The sequence below is a fragment of the Penaeus vannamei genome, chromosome 29, assembly GCF_042767895.1.
Source record: "Penaeus vannamei isolate JL-2024 chromosome 29, ASM4276789v1, whole genome shotgun sequence".
In the NCBI taxonomy this organism is placed as follows: domain Eukaryota; kingdom Metazoa; phylum Arthropoda; class Malacostraca; order Decapoda; family Penaeidae; genus Penaeus; species Penaeus vannamei.
Window position 1 is genome coordinate 23,868,762 of NC_091577.1, and position 15,000 is coordinate 23,883,761.

General features: G+C 44.9%; 1 protein-coding gene across 9 annotated transcripts in view; it reads left to right on the top strand.

Annotated features, from left to right (window-relative positions):
- LOC113806055 (proton channel OtopLc) overlaps positions 1 to 15,000 on the top strand; it is a 368,606-nt gene that overhangs the window by 137,530 nt on the left and 216,076 nt on the right. The gene's annotated exons all lie outside the window — the stretch shown is intronic.

Here is a 15,000-nt window from a genome sequence, read left to right on the forward strand (position 1 = left end):
GTTACAGTAATGTTATTGTTTTCGTGATTGCAGTATTTCGTAATGTTGTTAGCATTATTTATATCGTTATTGCTTTTTTTTATTAAGTCTCATTGTGACTACAACTAGTTCTGTTATTTTGTTGATTTTGTTTTGCTGCTGCTGTTGTTGTTATTGCTGTTATTATCAACATTACTTTTAAATACACTTTTCTTTATTTTGTATTAGTAATACCAACTTCAGTAATAAAGGTTGCAGTATCAACAAAAAATATCGGACCATGATGACTCGGCAACAACGAGGTCTCACAGCTTAGCAATAACAGAGACAACAACAGTAACAGAAATGGAACAAATCACAGCCTTTGGCAAACTGCAGGAACAAGTAATACTACAGGAATAACAACAATTACATATAGAATAAACAGCAGACAAAACCCAATCACAACAACGAACCAGAAGATAGCATCGAAAGCCACAACAAACAAGACACAACAAAGCAGCGAGACAAATCACGACGAAAATAATGGCAAGCACAAGGTCAACTGATATGCAAACACGACAACGAAAAGACAAACACAGTCCCAGCAAACACAACCACAAATAAGAAAAAAAAACATCTAGCAAACAAAACAACGAAAATAAGAACCCAAGCCTCACGAAACAAAAAAACTAACGCCAGTAAACAAACACACCAAAAATAAACACCCAACCCTCACCAAACAAAAGCACAACCCCAGCAAACAAACAAACAACGGACACAAAAACCCACCCATCACCAAACAAACAAACAAACAAACACACAACGGAAACAAAACCCCACCCCCCACCAAACACAAACCCATCATCGAAACCCAAAACCCCAACCCTCACCAAACAAAACAAAAACAACCAAACCCACCCACCAACGGAAACACAACCCCACCCCCCATCCACCCCAACAACCCCGCCCGCGACCGCCCACCCGACCCCCGACCGCCCACCCGACCCCCGACCGCCCACCCGACCCCCGACCGCCCACCCGACCCCCGACCGCCCACCCGACCCCCGACCGCCCACCCGACCCCCGACCGCCCACCCCACCCCCGACCGCCCACCCGACCCCCGACCGCCCACCCGACCCCCAGCGGCAACCCGAAGACGCGCGGCCGCCCCCGAGCCCGCCGCCCGCGCCGCCCGCGATAAAGCGAGCCTCTGTTACCTGAGGCCGGATCCGCGGGGAGAGAAAAAAAATGATAAAAAGAAGAAGAAATAAAGGGGAAAGAGAAGGGATAAATGAGAGGGGGAAAGATGGAAAATAGGGGGGCGGGATAAGGAGAAAAATAAGGGAAAAGAGGGATAGATGATATGAAGAAAAAAAAGGGAAAAGGTGGATAGATGATAAAAAGAAAAGAGATAAATGAAGTAGGGGGGAAAAGGATAAGAAATAAAAACAGTGAGAACGAGTTAAAAGAAGAAAGAAAAGAAAAGTAGAGTAAAGTAAAGAAAAACAAACAGACAAGGAAAAATAGAATAAAACAAAAGAAAAGAAAAGTTAAAAAACTACGAGAGAGGGAACCCGACGCGTCTTCCTGCTCGGGAGGGGCTTCCTGGCTTGGGGGGCAGGGGGGAGGGGGTAGAAGGAAGGGGAGTGAAAGGTAGGAGGGGGAGGGGGGGAGGGGCGTTAATGGGGAATATGGTAGGGGCGGGAGTGGAGGGGGGGGTGAAGGGGGTGTGATGGGTTGTGGAGGGGGGGTTATAGGGGAGGGTGTGGAAGGATATAGGAGGTAAGAAAAATGGCAGGATGAAAGGAAAGGGGGTGGGTGATGGGAGAGGGGGAGGAGGAGGAGTGAGAGGGAGGAAGCGGAGGAGGAGGAAGAGGGAGAAGGGGGAGGAAGAGGATGTGGAGGGGGAGAAGAAGAAGAAGGAGGAGGAAGAAGAGTTTGGGAGTGGAGGAAGGGTGATGGGAAAGGAGGAGGAGGAGGGAGGGTGATGGGAGAGGACGAGGAGGAAATGGAAGACGTTGGGAGCGGATGGTAGATAATGGGAGAGGAGGAGGACGACGAGGAGGAGAAAGATGGGGTAGGACCGATATGGGAGAGGAGAAGGGGGTGGAAGGGCATGAGGGGAGAGGAGAAGAGGGGTGTTGATGGAAGGTGGTAATGGGTGAAGGGTATAAGGGGGGTAGATGAGAGGGTAGGGGAGAGGGAAGGACGATGCGGGATGGGAGAAGGGAGAAAAGGAAGGAAGGGGACGGATGGGGGGTTGGAAAAGAAGGAGGGGAAAAAGACGAAAAGGGCGAATGGAACGAAAGAAAAATAGAGAGGGAAAGAGGAAGAAATAAGATAAGAAAGATAAAAAAAAATATAACAAAGGAATGTAGATAAGGTGAGGAGGAGAAAAGGTGAGGATACTAGTAATGATAACAATAATGATGATAATAATTGTAATAATAGTAGTAGCAACAATAACAATAATAAGAGTAATGATGCTAATAATCATAATTATGATGATAATAGTAATAGCAATAATGATGATAATAATGATAATGGTAATGTAATAATAATAATAATAACAATGATATTGATAATAGTAATGATGATAAAAATATTGCTGGTAATGATGATTATAATGATAATAATGGTAATGAAAAGAAGAGGAAGAAAAAGAAGAAGAAGAAGGAAAAGAAGAAAAGGAAGACGTAGAGAAAGTAGCAATAACAGAAGCCGAAGGAGGATTAGTAGAAGATAAAGAACAAGAACAACAACAATAACAACAGCAGCAACAGCAATAACAACAAGAAAAGGGGGAAGAGAGAGTGAGGGAGGGAGGGAGAGAGAGAAGGGAATCAGAGAGAGAGAGAGAGAGAGAGAGAGAGGGAGAAAGGAGTCAGAGAGAGAGAGAGAGAGAGGAGTCAGAGAGAGAGAAGGGAGTCAGAAAGAGAGAGAGAGAGAGAAAGGAGTCAGAGAGAGAGAGAGAGAGAGAGAGAGCAGTCAGAAAGAGAGAAGGGAGTCAGAAAGAGAGAGAGAGAGAAAACTCGGAGAAAAACGGAGAAGAAAATTAAACCCCGAAATCGAGAGAGCTAAACAGAGGAAGGACAAAGTTTTAATTGTAGAAATAAAACAGTAAACAAAGATGGAATGAAAAGAAACGGAAGGAGAAGGAGGGGGAACAATCACGCTAATGTAAGAGGGGAAATGAAAGCAAAGGGGAAGGGGAAGGGGAGGAGGAGGGGGGGGGCAGAGAACTTCCGGTCCAGTGAAGATTTGATCCGACTCGCACGTGGTAGATGAAGCCGTGGGGGTGGGGGGGATGAAGTGGTGTTGAAATGCGGATTCGGTGTTGATTGTGTGGCCTGGATGGTGATGATGGTGTTATGGTGTCATGCGATGCTGACCTGCCGACGGTATTTAGTTGATGATAGTGTTGCTATGATGCTGTGCTGCTAAAATGCTGACGATGATGGCGCACACATGACGGTGGTGTTGATATTGTGTTATGGTGATGGAATGTTGACCTGGTGATGGCATTAATTCCATGATGGTGTTGCTATAACGCTATGCTATTGAAATGCCGACGATAATGGTGTTCTCTTGGCGGTGGTGTTTGAAATTATGGTGTTGAAATGTTGATATTAGATTATGGTGTTGATATACGCGGTCTCATGCGATTCATAGGGGCGAGCGTGCGTGTATGAGCCCCTGCATGAATGCCTACTTGTCGGGTGCTGCCAGACACGCCGACGTGGTGCCAGTATTTTGACTTGCATTTTTGCAAATGTTTACGTACGGAAATGAATACTTATACTCGCATGCACGCCAGGGGCAGTGCGCAGTGTGGAAGGGTTTAAAATGAGCATACACATGTGCGCGCACACACACACACACACACACACACACACACACACACACACACACACACACACACACACACACAAACACACACACACACACACACACACACACACACACACACACACACACACACACACACACACACACACACACACACACACACACACACACACACACACACACACACACACACACACACACACACACACACACACACACACACACACACACACACACACACTGAAGCAAACAAGCAAAGTGCGGCACACAATACACGCAGATCCACAACAAGCGCATACACAGGACGGCGGCCAACGCGATCTGTGCCACAGATGGATATAGCAGCTTTATACCAACTGGGGGAGACAGACGGGAGAGGAGGCAGAGGGGAGAGGAGGGGAGGAGGAGAGACACGGGGAACGGGTGAGAGAGAGGGCAACGAAGAAGGAAGAGGGAAGGAAGGGGAGAGGAGGGAGAGGGAAGGAAGGGGAGGGGAGGGAGAGGGAAGGGGAGGGAGAGGGAAGGAAGGGGAGGGGGAGGGAGAGGGAAGGTAGGGAAGGGGAGGGAGAGGGCGAAAGGGAGATGTACCCGGGCAGGTGGGATTCAGCTGGCACTGCTAGTCCGACGTGCTTTTCTCGCATACCTTGCCAGACGGTACTCTCGCCATCCACCTGCTTGTGCAACCTCAATGCAGTTTCTTCAACTCCCACGATGCCTACAAGAATAAATTCAAAATGTATTATCATCGGTATCGTCATTTGTGCCATCATCATCATTATCGTCGCCGCTATTTCGCGTTTCCATGTTGGATATTTATTTCCATGATTATAGAAGTAAATGTTCGCCAAGGAGGAAAGGGGACACCGTTTGGGCTCCGTTTTGGGCCTTCTGTTTAGCCAGGCTCTGCTGTTTTTTACGACCGATTTATAATTACTGCTACTCGTTGGCCACTTGTTCTGTACAAAGATCGGTTGTACTCCGGACCATCAACAAAGCCCGGGTGTAGGTCGTCTTGGGAAATCTCACTCTGAACTGAACTGATTACATTTACATTTATCAACAAAGTACAGAATTCGCCATACATAAACATCAATCACTTGAGCATTTGCATAAACCCACGGACTCCACGTGTATGCTATTCAACTCCTTTTAGGGAGTTCTTGTGTTTTAAAAGTTGTACTATGGTCCTTGAAATACAATTTTCCCAGCTGAGGTTTCTATTGTGTTGCACTAAGAAGGGAAGATGAGATGGAGGACGAGGGCGAAGCAGGAGGGTTAGGGAGGGGGAGGGGGGAGGGGGGAGAGGAAGATGATTTCCCTCCATTTGTGCAGCTGTGCAGCGTACGGTTTTAGCTGCGGTTGTAGAGTAAATGTGTATGAGAGAGAAAGAGAGGAGTGGCAGTGGATGGGGGGAGGGGGAGAGAGGGAAAGAGGGAGAGAGGGAAGGAGGGAGACAGACAGACAGACACACAGCCAAATGAATATAAACAGACAGAGACAGTCAGATAAATTTAGACAGATAGAGACAAACAGGCAAAGACAAAGACAGCCAGACAGACAAACAGACAGACCGAAAGAGAACGACCCTGTACGCATCCTGTCACATTCTCCTGCAGACTGATTCGCCGGACGTGTACATCCCAGGAACATTGTTTGGTCGCGGGGGGCGGAAGGGGCGACAATAACGGGCACAGGTAGTGGGGTATTGGCGGGTTTTGGAGACAGCGGAGACACTTTTTTTTCTTTACGACTCTCTTCATATTGTGTAATTTAGAAGGTACAGTATTTTAGGCAAATTGCCTTCCGGCGGCGGTTAGTTAGGGAGGAAAGCGAGGACGAGGTGGGGATGGCGTGGTGGTCTGCGGGGGAGAGGGAGGGATGGAGAAGGAGAGAGGGAGGGATAAGGAGGAAGGGTGAGAAGGAGAAAGAGGGGGAGAGTGTAAGCGAAAGAAGGAGAGAGAAAGCGAAAGTAGGAGAGAGAGAAAGAGGGGGAAGAGAAAAAGGAGGAAAGAGAGAGAGAGAGAGAGAGAGAGAGAGAGACCGATAAAGTGAACAATGAACAAGCATCTCACCAATTGTAAAGATAAAGTGGAAAACAGTAACATCCGAACATTAACAATTAAAACTTTGTCCAACCTCCTTTGACAATCCAACCAACCAATGCCTTCACATAATTGGTGACTTCCTATTGATATGTAATGAATCCCATGCAAAAACTTATCATTAATAAGACATATATTTCACATCTGTCATTTTCCTTTCCCTCTTCCCTCATTTCTAATACACCTTCCCCCTCTTCGCTCCCTCTTTCTACCTCTCCTCTTTCTCTACTACCTCCTCTCTCCATATCTCCCTTCACCTATCCCCTTCCCCCTTTCCCTTCCTGCTTTTGCTTTCCTCTCTTCCCCCTTCTTCGTACTTCCGGCCCCTACCTTCGTATAAGATCGCGGTCAATTTGATACTCCAGAATACAGCCATCGGTGTCATGCTACACCGCGGGTCTATTGACACGACAAGGGAGGGTGGGAAGGGGGGGCGGGAGAGAGAGAGAGAAAGCGAGAAGGGGAAGAGAAAAAGAGGGGAGAGAGAGAGAGAAAGCGAGAGGGGGAAGAGAGAAAGAGAGAGAGAAAAAGAGGGGAGAGAGAGAGAGAGAATGAGGGAGAGAGAGAGAGAGAGAGAGAGAGAGAGAGAGAGAGAGAAAAGAGAGAGAGAGAGAGAGAGAGAGAGAGAGAGAGAGAATGAAAGAGAGAGAAAGTGAGAGGGGAAGAGAGAAAGTGAGAGGGGGAAAGAGATGGGGGAGGAGGAAGGGATACAAAGAAAGGAGAGAGAAAGAGGGGCGCAAAGAGGAAAAATTATAAAACAAAACACCGAAAACGTGAAGCCAAACATGTGAAAGGACAAATAAAAATCAAGGCATAGATACCAGTGATTTAATTTTGTATTCATCCATTCGTATTCTCGTTCATCCTAAGTGAAAAAAATGAGAAGCCGAATTACAGAATGGGCAGAAGCAGAAGAAACAAAAATACACGTAGAAGGTAAACAGAGAGGACGATAACAAATGAAAAAAAGTGTGAATGAGAAATAATGACTTGACAAAGTAAGTCGTGTAATTAAGGTCTCGATAATTATTTCTTCAGGCTGGCATGATTCAGACGAAGCGCTGATGGAGTTCAAATGATCGATTTTTTTTATTAGACATCTTGTTTTGTGAAATTTTGATTCATTTTTCCAAGTAGAAGGAGAAGAGGGAGAAAATGAGGATAAGAAAGATGGAAAAGAGAAGGAATGCGAGGATGAGGAAAAGGAAGGGGGCGATAACCAAACGAAATGGAGAGAATTAGAATATGGCGAAGAAGAGGTAGAGAGAGAGCGGAAGATAATAGAAGAAATGGCGGAAGGAGAAAACAGAAGAGGGAGGAAGAGAAGAGAAGCGAAAGATCTAGAAGGGAGGGAAGGGCAAGTGAGACCAGACGACATGAGAAAAAGGTCAATTTGAAATAAAAGAAAAATAAGTGAAAGTGACAAAAACAGTCCGGAAATTCAGCCAGTGGAGTGGAAACAAGAAAATACAGAGAAAAAAAAACATAACAAGGCAACTGATATAGCGGAGCAGTCGGGGCCGGGGCGCGGACTCGGGATTAAGAATTCATGTCTCAATCGCTCACGCATCAGCTGGCGTCGCCGGGAACACGCTCGTCGGAGGACTTCCTCGTACCTGCTGGCGGAGACGCGGCCGGAATGGCGCTCGCGAATTTCCGGGCGCGGGCGGTTGCGAATTTCGGGGCGCGGGCGGTTGGACACCAACTGGAATATACATGCACATGCACACACGCGAGCAGATGCACACACGCAAGCAGTTGCGCACACGCATACACGGAGTCATGTACACACGTATGCACACACACGAAAATCATGCACGCACGAGTCCGTAACGTACAGTCATATAAATATGCATGTAAACTACACAGACATGCACGTACGTGTACCAACACAGAAGCAAACACACGTATCTGTATGTATGCATGTATGTAATTAGGAAAAAAAAAAAGATGAGCACTGATTAGCATCGTCCAGACGTCGACTTGGGACGGAAGTTCAGATCGAACGCGATACGCCACACAGGAAGGGGGTGGTGGTGGGGGTGGGGGTGGGGGAAGGGGAGGCGAGGGGAAGGGGGACGGGGAGGGGAGGGGAGAGGGGGAAGGGGGACGGGAGGGAAGGGGAAGGGAGAGGGGGAAGGGGAACGGGATGGTGAGGGGAAAGGGAGTAGAGGGAGAGAGGAGGAATAAGAATGTAAAGGGGATAGGAGAGGGAGGAGGAAGGGGGATGGGAGAAGAAGGAGGGAAATTGAAAAGGGAGGAAGGATAGGAGAGAAAAGACGGGGAAGGGAGAACGGGGAGGGAGGATAGGACAGGTGAGATGAGAAGAAAGAGAGGAAACCGGGATGATAGGAGAGAGTGTGGGAAGGGAGAGAGGGTGAGAGGGTAAGGGCAAGCGGGTGGGAGAAAAGTAGGCGTGAGAGGTCAAAGGTAATGAGGGGCGTGGTACTCAAACAACAGCAAATGAACGACACGCAGCGCCAGGAATTCCAACAAGTGAAACAGATGAATATAAACAACAACAAACGAAAACAAACAAGGAATCAGTCACACACCAAGAACAGGGAACAAACAAAAATGAAAATCCAACGGACATCCAACCAACAAACAAATAAAATAAACAGAAGACAAATGAAATCAATAGAAACCTTCCCAAAGATCTTTTTGAACTCCTTTACTTTGCAAATATATGAATAAACTACAAAAAATAACATCTATGAAGAAAAGAAATAAAGAAACAGGCACAGAGAGGGTCATGCAGACCCATGTTGACCTGAGTGTTTGCAATGCACTCAGACCCAAGTAAAGAGTATCTATTGATTTTGCGGCTCTTTACGTTCGCTTTGTCGGCCTGCTCGCTCGCCGGGAATCAATCAATCGCGAAATCAAGAACTTGGAAATATTGGGCCGAAGTGGAAGGCTGGCGATGATGATGATGATGAGGAAGCAGGGGGTGGAGAGAGAGAGAGGAAGAGGGAGGGAGAGAGAGAGAGACGGGGGAGGGAGAAAAAGAAGGTGAGAGAGAGAGAGAGAGGTTAGGGAGAGAGGGGGAGGGAGAAAAAGAAGGAGAGAAAGAGAGAGAGAGAGATTAACACGACTACAGTTTTCCCACACGCACAATGGATGCACTCCGACACCCCGCAAGGGGGGTGTGGGGCGGAGTGGGGGGTGGCAGTCAATACCGGTAAGGTGAGAGGGAGACGAAATGGGCGGTTCGGTGGGTGGGAATTCACACAGTACTGTGTGGGCGGCTTTGGCATCTGCGTTGACGAATAGGAAAGAAGGGTTACTCACATATGCACGAATATGCACACGCAAGCACCTAGACACGCGCATGTGCACACATACGCGCACGCGCACACACCAAAAACAAATGCACGCACACACATGCACGAACGCACCCACGCACACTTCCTCTCCTGACGATGCAACTGCTCTTGCGTCTGCTACCGGTGTCGGCAGCTCCCCTCTCCCCTCTCCCCTCTCCCCACTCGGACTAAAGAGGAGCTGGCCTTCTCCCCATCGCGCACCACAACCACTCGACGCTCTCTCCCCTCTCCCCGCTCCCTCTCCCTTCTCTACCCTCTCCTCGTACCTACCCATTCGTGGCCCACTTTTGGCGCTGGGCGTGAGTGCGATTAGGTGTATAAGCCTCGGGAAGCATCTGCTGTGTACCTACAAGGACGAATCCGCGTCCCTGTAGAAGCGTGAAGGACTCAGCGTGTATGGACGGCTTTCGGGTCTCGACCAACTGCTAGGCTTATCAAGTACTGTGAAGTTTATTAGATAAAATTGAAAAATCATTATCCTGTCTGGACTTGACGGGAGGTCACTTTTCTGACCCGCCCCCCCTCTCGCTTTCCTCGGTCTCCCCTCATTCTCCATTTCCTCTAAGCCCTCGATCACACGAATAATTAATCCGGCTCTGATAATGACAATGAATGTAATTAGAGATGAACCCCTTAGGCGCACGATATGTTCTCCTTCCCCGAGGGCAAGTGTTTGTTCTTTTTTATATAACATCAAGCGGATCTCTCTCTCGCTCTCTCTCTCTCTCGCTCTCTCTCTCTCTATTTATCTTTCTCAATATATTTATCGCTCTATTTATTTGTTATATATATATATATATATATATATATATATATATATATATATATATATATATATATATATATATATATATATATATATATATATATATATATATACATATCCATATTTGTATGTGTGTGTGTGGTATCAAATATATTTATGTCTATTCATTCCAATGTATTTATGTCTGCCTATCTTTATACACATCTACCGGTCTGTCTGTCCATCAACCCGTCTCTCGCTCTTTTCCCTTTTAACTGCCTGTTTCTTACAAGTGCTGAAGAGTTCTTGTCGTTGACACTCTTCAGCCAGAGTGCCATTATCAGAGTGCCGAGAGATGCTCACTTGTTTCGCTGTCACGAAAACGTTTTAACGCCTGAGGGGCGTGGCTTCGGTGACGTCATCCTCCTCTTCCTGTCGTATGGGCGGAGCTTACGTGCCTTCAAGGAAGAAAATCTGCATGGAAAGAAAGCCCAAGGATATGAAAGGAAGTAATGAATAAAAGAAGGAATAAGAAAGTCATGAATAAAGAAAGAAGGGAAAGTGGGCGAGGCAGTTTGCGTTTTGAATCCATTATTCATTTGTTTTGGATAATTCTCCTCTTTTAAATCTTCAGAAATTGAACTTATATGACCCCACTCTCTAACGCCTCCAAGGACGAGGTTTCTGAGTCTAGATTTTTAAGTGTTTTTTTCCTTCTTGTTTTAACAGTGTGGTTTTAAGGCTTGGACTAACACGCATTCTTGCCCAATTTTACCAAGTAACCGAATACCATTTCCTACGGCCGGTTTGTGAGAATTGTGCGAGGCCCGACCCAAAGAATATTCGTATACTTGACATGCATAAATAAAAAAATAAATGCATATTCATCAGTCTAGACAAGCATATCAGCCCGGCAAATAGATGGTTAAATGTATATCTATCAGATATATAGACAGATATGCTTTCTTTCTGCATCTGTATTTATGAAAATTCACTGGGTCGGGCCTGGCACAATTTTAACAAACTGGGTGTTTGTGCACAGTTCTCTGAATACTTACCCAGATATTTGGTGCGATTTGTTTGTCCTCGGAGTAAATATTACACTTTCTTTAGATTTTTCTATAGGTCATGAACCGTGCGACCTTTGGGGCTATCACATGACCTTTATTAGAGCCGACTGCATGGTCAGAAAGACACCCAAGAACACAAAATTGGTTGGTGATAACACAGTGCGTCGCGACACCATGAGGCACAGAAAGACGTGGGAACATGGGGGAATAATGGCATTTGACAACTGAGCGGAAAACTGAAAGACATATTGACACCTGACAACATAAGTTACAGAGTGACACCCGACAACACATTGTACACAGACAATTCAATAGACGACCTGACAACACATTACCCTCAAACACCTGCCAACAGAACACTCACAAACACCTTCCAACAAACACCCACAACCACCTGCCGGCACAATAGCCACAAGCACCTGCCAACAGAAAACAAAACATTACCTGCAAACACCTGTCAACAAATGCCTACACCCACTTCCCAACAAACACCCACAACCACCTGCCAACAGAACACCCACGACCACCTGCCAACAGACAACCTTACAAAACATTACCCACAAACACCTGCCAACAGAACACCGCAAGCACCTATCAACGCAGTAAACACATCTAACAGAGCAGTAAACACAAACACTATATATCCCCTCTCAACGCGTCCGGAACCTTGCACACGGCTCCCTCATCGGACGACAACTCGCGCCATCTATTATTAGTGTGCGTCCCTCGTGTCTTTAGCTCAAAGGACCTTCCTAACATGTCATTTATTGCGTATGGATGTGCGTGTGTGTTTGATTGATTGATTGATTGATTGTGTGTGTGTGTGTGTGTGTGTGTGTGTGTGTGTGTGAGTATGTGTGTGTGTGAGAGAGAGAGAGAGAGAGATAGTGTGTGTGTTTGATTGTGTGAGTGTGTGTGTATATGTGTGTGTGTGTGTGTGTGTGTGTGTGTGTGTACATCTCTAAATGTCGCATGTACTTCTATTTGTCCGTCTTTTGCCTGCCTCTCTATGTATGTCTGTCTGTATACGTGAAAATAATGTAGTGGGGAAGGAAGAAGAGACAGTGTAAGTAAACATAGATAAAAAAAAAACATAGATAAAGAAAGATAGACAAAGAAAGCAAAGCAATATTATGAAACGAAAAAGGTAAGGTAAATACAAAGTCTGAGCGTGAAGTGACGACTCAAGTGTTTGTGAAGAGGTAATAGTGTGAGAGATGTTAAAAAAGTTTCATTACAAGTCATCCTAAATGCATAACGAGATGAGAGAGAAAAAAAAAGTCAAATAGACAACAAAACGACAAAGCAACTCTCTCCTTTTTTTTCATTTACAGCGGCTGTACAAGATGAAAAAAATGTCAAATAAACAACAAAACGAGAAAACTCACCCCCTCTTTTTTATATATTTATTTATTTATTATTATTTCATTTATTTATTAATTTATTTTTTTTTTTCTTATTTATTTATTTTTTCTTATTCATTTATTTATTTATTTATTTATTTTGTTACAGCGGCTGTTTTATTTACGCCGTTGTCTTTCGAGATTCGTTCCTCCCCGTTGTTGTTTTCATTACCTGTTGCCATGGTTACCGGCTTCACTTCTACGCTTGCCGTTTTATCAGCTTATCCTTGGCAAAGGAACTGAGGCACCGTTAGGGATTTACTAGTCATAAACATGTGTTTGAAGTTTATTATTATTTCCGATGTTCTCTGACTGCTTCCGTCTGTTTATCTCATCCGCTGGTCTCTTGCGCTCTTCTATTGGTCTTTAGTTCTCGTTCCGTCTCTCTCTCTCTCTGTTTCTATCTGTCTCTGATTCTCTTTCTTTCTCTCTCTCTCTATCTCTCTATCTATCTATCTATCTATCTATCTATCTATCTATCTATCTTTCCCTCTCTCTCTCTCTCTCTCTCTCTCTCTCTCTGTTTCTATCTGTCTCTGATTCTCTTTCTCTCTCTCTCTCTCTCTCTCTCTCTCTCTCTCTCTCTCTCTCTCTCTCTCTCTCTCTCTCTCTCTCTCTCTCTCTCTCTCTCTCTCTCTCTCTCTCTCTCTCTCTCCCTCTCCCTCTCCCCTCTCCCTCTCCTCCCTCTCCCTCTCCCTCTCCCTCTCTCTCTCTCTCTCTCTCTCTCTCTCTCTCTCTCTCTCTCTCCCTCCCTCCCTCTCTCCCTCTCCCTCTCCCTCTCTCCTCCCTCCCCCCTCTCTCTCTCTCTGTCTCTCTTTCTTTCTCTTTCTCTTTCTTCCTTCTCTATCCATCTATCTATCTATCTATCTCTTTCCCTTTGTCTCTCACTCACTGTCAATCAGTCAACCAGTCAATCTGTCTTCTTGTCCACTTATATATCTATCTACCTATCTATCTACTTAACTATCTATCTTATTTTCTTTTAAAATAAGAAAAAATCCCTAAGCAAGTTTAAGAATATCATTAAACTTTTTACTAATCATGATTTCTTTTTTCCAGGTAAGCTTGGAGGGCAGATCGAACATAAGAGTGTACCATAAGGTCAGTGACGAAGTGAGTAATGTGTGTGTGTGGGGGGGGGGGCGTGTGTGTGTGGGGGGGTGTGGGTGTGGGTGTGGGTGTGTGGATGTGTGTGGGTGGATGTTCCTGCGTGTGCTTTATCATCATTCTTTACGCACGGAGTTATGTAATCAAAAACGGCAGCGCAAAAGAGAGAGAGAGAGGAAGAAAAAGAATGAAAAAAATTAAACCAATCTAAAACAGGATTTTCAAAAAAGATTATTAAAGGAAATAACACAAAAAATAAATGAAAAGCTGGTAAAAGAAAAAGGATGAAGGAGACGAAGGGATGAAGGAAGAGGTAAGAGGAATGAGAAAGACTATGTAAGCAGTCTTTGCATGTTTGTTCGACCCGGATTTAAGACCTCCATCCGGCCATAAAATACTCGTAGCAAATCTCGCGGCGAAAGGAGAAAGAAAGAGGAAAAGAGAGTGAGGAGGGGGGAGGAGAGGGAGGGAGGAAGAGAATGAGAGAGAGAGAGAGAAAGAGAGACAGACAGACAGACTGACGGAGAGAGAACGACATGTAAGAAGAGAGAGAGAAACAGACAGGTAGATAGACAGGGGGAAACAGAGAAAAAAAGAGGGGGGGGACGACTGAGAGACAGGTTAGTGTCACGATAATGATAATGATGATAATTTCAGTGAAAATAGTGATAATAATAATGACAACAACAATGCTATTGATAATAATAACAATAATCAAACTAGTATTAATTTCCACGATAGCAGCAACGCTTCACGAAAAAGGCACCAATGAGAAAAAACCGTGATAAAGATAGCATAAAGGAAAACCAGAAGAACGCACGGAATAGAAGAGCGAGCGAGCCGGTCAGATTAATTTATCGAAACTTCGGCCAAGTGAAGCGGGACGTGTTGTAATTTTCGACAAAAAGAAAGAAAAAAAAATCGAAATAAACAAGTGGCGATATATTGGACTCTGTTAACAATCCTTTCGAACAGGAATAGGGTGTCATAAGACTTATTTTCCGAAGAGAGAACAGAGAACAGGAGAAGAAAACATATTCGTTATTTATAGGTTCTTCGTCGAAAAAAGAGAGAGAAAAAATATATATTTATGTGAAAGTTTATAATACTTCTCATAAAAGTTCTCTAATATTTTGGATACCTCTTTGGCTTCGATTTTTTCTTCTTTGTTCTCCTCTCTATAGTTCTTCTCGGCTTCTCTGTATTATTATTCTGTCTTCCTCTTCCTTTATTATCCTCTCCGTTTTATTTCTTGCCTTTATTTTTTTATTCCTCTTCCTCAGTTATTATCTCTTATCTTCTTTCTTTTATTCTGAATCTTATTCCTTTTCTTCATCTTCCTTTGTTTTCCTCTATGTTTTCTACTTGCCTTTCCCCCTTCCTTTGTTATCTTCTCTGTTTTCTCTTTTCTCTTCCTTCTTCTTCTCCTCTTG